This window comes from Meleagris gallopavo, chromosome 25, assembly GCF_000146605.3.
Source record: "Meleagris gallopavo isolate NT-WF06-2002-E0010 breed Aviagen turkey brand Nicholas breeding stock chromosome 25, Turkey_5.1, whole genome shotgun sequence".
NCBI classification, from domain to species: domain Eukaryota; kingdom Metazoa; phylum Chordata; class Aves; order Galliformes; family Phasianidae; genus Meleagris; species Meleagris gallopavo.
Window position 1 is genome coordinate 2063634 of NC_015035.2, and position 6988 is coordinate 2070621.

The following is a 6988-nucleotide window of genomic DNA, read 5'->3' on the forward strand; positions in this document are numbered from 1 at the left end:
CAAGCTGTTCCATCACCTTTCCAGGGACGGAGGTGAGGCTGACAGGCCTATAATTACCCGGATCTTCCTTCTTGCCCTTTTTGAAGACCGGAGTGACATTGGCTATCCTCCAGTCTTCAGGGACCTCCCCTGTTGTCCAGGACCTCTCAAAAATGATGGAGAGCGGTTCGGCAATGACCTCCGCCATCTCAGGCTGCTCACTTCTGCTCCAACACCAAACAGCATCTTTCAAAAGACCGAGGGATGCTTCCAAGTCCAGCCAGAAGCAAAGCAGTGCAAGGCTCGTTTTATTCTCGGTTGACGTGCAGCTGTGACAGCCCCAGGTGGGAGTGGGGCATCACCACCTGCACCCCCAGCTGCCCTCTGCCAGCCCAGCTCCTGTCCCCGTTCCCAACACGTGCCTGACAGCATGGCAAGGCTCTCCTGTAGCGACCCAAAAGTGTGCTTTCCTCCCTGCTTTAGGGGAAAAGCACACAGGGGAGAGCCAGGATGTCCTTAAAATGGCCCCAAACTACACCTGCTGTGTCCCCATAGCAGAGCAGAGCATTGACCCACACCCAGCAGCCCAAGGAACAGAGTCCAGCTCTGATGCACACCATAAGCACCCACAAAATGAAAGGAAACAACTCGAGGCACAGAGCAGCTCCTGAGGGCAGCTCAGAGCTCAGAACTCAGATAAGAGTTTAAACCCCACGAGAGAAAGCCCTCAGGGCTGCAGTTTGCTTTGCTCACATCCTTCACTTATCACCGTTCCATCATCATTTGCTGCACTGGGGTGGAACTGCCTCCACCCAGGACACGGTTTGCAGCTCTGAAGGGCTTTGTGGAAGAAAGGCCAAACACAGAAACAGAGCTGCAAACGACAACTGCGCCTGCAACTTGCACAGCCAACGACCAGCTGGGAGAAATCCTCACAGAGCAGCTAAGGAAGCCAGCAGATCCTCGTTGCAGATACAGCATTTGATAACGGGCTCCCTGGGAAAGCAGCGGATCCCTTCCTGTGCTGTGGCAGCTGCCTGTGGGTGGCACAGTGATCCAACACTGCCAGCGTGGAGTTGGGGAACCTTTTAGGTTAGAGGAAGACATACCTGAGTAATTGCAATGGACTGAATGAGACAACTTGCTTGCAGAGATGAAGCAAAGCAAAAGATGAAAACAACGCCAGGGATTAGAGCTGATAGAATTAAAACGAGGTTCTGGTCATCCACAGAATGAGAACACAGCACTTTATCAACACGCACACATCACCAAGGTGTGTGTTAATGAATTGAGGTAGCCAAGAGTGCGATTCCACGCTGTTACCCCAACAAACCAACCTGCCCACCCCCCTGTGAGCCCAGCAGGCAGCACAGCACCAACACAACCCGTAACGTTTCTGGATGAGGAGCTCCCCTTGTAGAAAAAAAACCCAACCCTTTGCTGTTTCCACTGCAGCACACGAAGCACTGATGCTGTGCACACCTCGGACCCAACCTGCACTGCTGGACCTCCAGTGGGGCTTCAGCACAAGCAGATGGCACTGCGAGCTCTGACTTTCTGCTCAGCTCTCCCCTGTTCCACTGCTGTGTCCTTGGACAGGAGAGCAGGTTTGCTGACCTCCCCCTCCCTCCCCAGCACATCAAAGCTGGCGTTCTGCTTGGCACAGGCAGCCCTCGATAGGTGCCAGCACCCCTTACAGATGAACCCAACCCCCTCCCCCATGGCGCTGATCCCAGCCAGCAGCGCGCTGAGAGGCTCCTGGATGTGGCAGCCAACTCCAGCAGGACCCCAACCCACAGCAAGAACCAGAAACAAAGGGAAAGAAAGCACTGCACTTTTTCGGAGTCCAGAGGCAGCTCTGCATCCAGCCCAGGAGGCAGAACCCCGGAGCTCCACTAGCACAGGGCTATTTGCTGGGAGCTGTGGTTCTCCATCCCCTGGGAGGAGGCAGAGCTCAGGGCTGCAGCACTTCCATGGCTCCATCTGCATGTCTGCAACCAAAGGGAACAAAGCAACCAGTTCTTCACCTGGCTCCCTGTCACAAAGGCTCCCTGCAGGCTGGGCTAGCTCTGGGCACGGCTTATCTTACTGCAGAAAGAGCAGCAGGGGGCTTTTATCACTTAACTTAACAAGGTCTGCGTCCCTCGTGCACGCACAGCAAAGAGCTGCGACAGGAATCAAAGCACCCCACTTCTCTGCTGCCTTGCAATAACATCACACTCATAAATTTGGGACAGCGTGACTTCGTGCTGCACCCACCTGGGTGAGCCAAAGCAAGGAGCAGCTTCCCATAAGAAATAAGAGGCGAAGAAGAGCCCCATAGCAACGCAAGGGACAGCACACAGCCCAAAGCCAGACCCAAGGAACCCCAGAGCCTTGCTCAGAAGGAAGCAGAGCCACGGGATCCCTGAGCCCTTCCACAGCCAGCCCAGGGCAGCAGCAGCAGGTTTCAATCCAGTCCAGTTCCTCAATCTGTTGGCCACGTGGCCATGAACAAACACTTGCTCAGCGTATGAGAAGGGAGTGAAGGCACCCAGGGCTCCTCCAGCACACGCAGTGCTTGGAGGTGTTGCACAGAGCCCTGCACTGCAGGGAGCACCGTCTGCAGCCACTCTGGGTTACCAGACCAGGAGGGCTGTGCTCCCCACCCCACAGCCTCACCTCTGTCTGAGCTGCTCCAAGATCCCCCAGCATCCAAGATTTGGGCGAGACAGGGCTTCCTTCCTCACGTCTATAGGATGATTTCAGGTCTCTGCTTCCAAACTGTTATTTAAACCCCTCCAATGTGCTCAGGAGCAAAACCTGCAGCGTCAACAAACGCCAGCCCAGCTCTGTGCACCCCCCCGCAGCCTGGCATTCCAGTTCTACCAGTTCCCTCTGCCCCTCGTTGCTCCCATTCCCTGAGAACCAACAGCTCTGTGAGCCGTGCCACGGCAAACCAGCTGCTCCCTGCACAATTAAAAGCATTTCCAAACTGCAGCTCCCATCAGTGGCACAGACAGATGGGCAGGCAGAGCAGCTCTGCTCCCAGCACTGCTTTTGTGCTGCAGGGCTGGGGATGCAGAGCAGAGCAGAGCAGAGCACAGCCTGCCTGCACAACAGCTGTGCTGCCACGGGCCCGCAGCACCAACTGCAGCCACCAGAACTGCTCCAGCCCACTCGCAGACCAACCAACCTCACGGCCTGCTAAAGCACAGGCACTGACTTCTGAGGACAGCCCCTCTCCCCTGGGCAGAGCACGTCCTGCCATCTCCTGGAGGCGCTCCCTGCCCTGCACAGAGCAGCAGTGAATCTCAAAATGCAGCGGTGCACCAACGCTGCTGCAGCTGCTGTGCTGTTTGCCTTGCTTGCACACCCTCCTCCTGCTCCACGCTGCACTGCAGGAAGGAAACAACCCTTTTACAAAGGAAGCAATAGCCTGGAGAGTGGGCAATAAAACACTCAAGGCCACTTTGCGGGACCTGCAGCCCCTGTGGTCTGTGGGCACCTGGGGAGGTCTGGCTCTCAGCACTGTGCAAGCAGTGCCTGATTGCCCACCTTCCAAACAGACACCGTCTGCTGGTGCTGCCAAGGCAGAAAACCAACGCAGGAGGTGATCCCTGCCATGCTTTGCACTGAGTGCAACGAGCACCAGGAGCCACGAATCCCCCCAGCTCTGCCTGGCCACCCCTTGTTCCTCCTGCCCATCCAAACGAGCACGTCTCGCCCCACTGAACAGCCCCTCTGGTTGCCCAGGCTCACAGAACCTACAAAACCACCCCGTAAAACCCACCTGATCTGCCCCAAAAGGCAGAAGGGCACTGAAGGAAGCTACCTGCCAAGCAGCTGCAAACACTCCACCCCAAAAGGCTGCTTTGCACGCAGCCAAACAGCAATTGCAATGCATCACAGCCCTTTGGTTGGCTCTTTCCAGCAGGTAATTTATTTCTGAAGGCAGAGCTTGTAAGGGACACCAAACTGAGGACCTGCACTGTGACAGTGCTGCAGAAACAGAGCTTTAGGAGAGCTCACACCACCTCCAAAGCAACTGCAGGGCTGTTTGCTCAGCAGGGCAGCCACCCCGAGGTGCTAGCATTGCTCTCCAGCGAGTGGCCGAGTGGTGCTCTGAGGTCAGGCGCAGGCTGTGCTCTGACAGGGTGTGAGAGCAAGAAGACAGAAGGCTGGAAAGGCACGGAGCTGCTGTGCTGCCTCCGTCACTCAAATCAACCCCCTCGCTGCTGGCACTGAGATGAGAGGTCCTGATGGTTGCTGCAAAAGTCACCTTGGGAGCACCAAAGAGGAGGGGTTGCAGCAGCTTTGCTGTGGCCAACGGAAGGGGCTGCGTGAAGGCAAAGCCCAGCAGGGCGAGCTGGAAGGACACAGCACCATCCGTCCACGTGTGAACACACAGCTCTGCTGTCCTACCTGGCAATGGGAAGGCAGGGAGCTCACGCCCACGTGAGGAATCCTGCTCCTTCGATAAGCAGGGCAGTAAAACGAGCAAACAGCCCTCACGCTCGTGCTGAGCTGCCACAAACGCGGCAGCCCCACTGCCAGCAGCTCCCTGCAGGAATACCTGCTGCGCACAGCTCTGATCCACGTAACCACACGCATCGGCTGCTGGAGGTGCTGCACTCCCTCCTCCTGCTTTCCTCACCCCGTGCACTCACATCACTCCCTCCCCACCTCACAGGCAGGCGGCCACGCACAGTTTGCCAATCCAGGCACCTCTCTCCACCATCAGAAGAGAAAACAGCCCAATATTTACAAGACAAGCGAAACAGAACAAGAACAGCAGCCAAAACCATTGCTGGTGATGCTGGGTGTCAGCTCGGTTAGCAGCTGTGAGTTTCCCCGGGTCGCCCCTCTACCAGCCATCCTCACTGCATGCTGAGCAGGTAACCAAAAATCAGATGGCCTCGAGCCACGGATAACTGCAGAACTGCTGGAAAACAGCACAAGCCCAGACAGCCTGACAGCACTCGTCTGACAGCCCCACCCCGAAGGTGGAGATTGCTCTGAGGTGGTGCAGCTGAGCTGAGAAATGGCCTTTAAAGAAGCCTGCAATCTCATCAGTGCCTTTTGGGGTTGGTTTCGGCTTTTTCTTGGTTGATAATTAGGGGGCTGCATGTTGAAAATGGGTTTGGAATACAGGGTTAAATCAATCAGTAAGCCTGCGACCTCGCTCAGCCTGGAGCGGGATGCTCTCAGTGCCAAATAGATGAAGCCCACAGATGTGCCACTTCTCTCCTGCCTCTAATCAGAGATCTAAGGGACGACGACTCAGCTTCTCATTAGTCCTCTTCTGGCATCATGCAAGCACCATCCAGGGGAACAAACCCTGGTGGAACAACAGGCCAGCAGGAAATGACACCGTGCAACAGATGGACTGCACTTAACATCCCAGCAGCCACAGAGCAACCTCATAATGCACTCAGCCCAGCCCTCCTTTCACTGATGACTATTTTCCATAGGTCCCCGCAGCACAAAGGCAGCTGGAATCTCACAGCTCTGTCACTTTGCCATCAGCAGCGCTGCACCAGAGTGGCTGTGGTGCATCAGCTCGTGGTCTGAACTTCACTGTGCAGCCGCTCCTGGCTGCTCTGCCATCAGCACACTGCAAGCACAGAAGCACTGAGTTAGTTTGCTTTCTCTCCTCCTCCAATGGGTTGGGAAAAGCAGACCTATCTCCAGGACCCCCGTTTGGACTGCCCTCCATTTTCCTACCTCTGCCACAGCTGCTTCACCTTTCACACAACCAATCCAGAATCACAGAACGGCCAGGGTTGGAAGGGGCCTCAAGGATCACGAAGCTCCAACCCCCTGCCACTCGCAGGGCCACCAACCTCCACATTTCACAGCAGCCCAGGCTGCCCAGGGCCCCATCCAACCTGGCCTTGAACACCTCCAGGGATGGACGGGGATCCACAGCCTCTCTGGGCAGCTGTTCCAGCACCTCACCACTCTCTGTAAAGAACTTCCCACTGACATCCAACCTCAATCTCCCCTCCCTCCACTTCAAACCATTTCCCCTTGTCCTGCTGTTATCTCCCCTTTCCAAGAGCTGATTCCCCTCCTGTCTGTAGGCTCCCTTTAGGTACTGAAGGCTGCACTGAGGTCACCCCCAGCCTTCTTTTCTCCATGCTGAACAAGCCCAGCTCCCTCAGCCTGCCCTCATAGAGGAGGTGCTCCAGCCCTCCAATCATCCACTCACAACAAGTCTCTCTCTGGGGGTCATCAGCCCTCCCACCCCTTCCCAATGAATAAATGCAATCAGGGAGGTGAGGCTGCAGTTGGGGGGCTGATAATTGGGGCAGCAGCAGAGCAGCACTCTCACATTTTTAATGCCCTCCTGCATCCCTGCATGGCCACGACCACCCCGATGGGTGCCAGCGTGTGACAGCAGCACCAGCACAGCTCCCACCACTCTTTGCTTCCAGTCCCAGCAGCAGATTCGGGTTTTGTTGACCACCACCTAGCAGAGCCATCTCACTACCCACCAAACACAGCAGAATCCAATGGAAACAGGCGCTGTGGGGGCAGGTACAGCCCTGCCCGGGCAGAAGATGCTCCGTGGCAGTGCAGGAGGGCAGCTCAGCACCCAGCAGAGCCGCAGGGATGCAGTGACAGCAGAGCCCCGGTGCGGGGCACCCCGCACACCTCAATTCCGGGCAGCTCGGTGCAGCCACGTCCAGCACTGAAGGAAAGGACCGCTTTCATCCCCTGCATTACAAGAGGGGACGGCCGAGCGTTACATTAAACCAGCGCACCGCCAAAATCCCATCACAACCGCCCTGTTCCCCCTCTTTGCTTCCCCACTCGTTGAAAAAGAAACCCGAGCTCCGCAACAGCGCAGCGTTGGGTCTCACCGACAACGCGAGGCAATTCAGAGTCGCTCACAGGGCGCATCCGGGCAGCGCACAGCAACACGGAGCGGCCCGGGGAGCGCGGCCCCGCACAAAGGCCGAACGGACGGGAGGAGCCGGCGGACAAAGCGAACCGAGAGGCGAACGCGGGGGATGGGAGACGG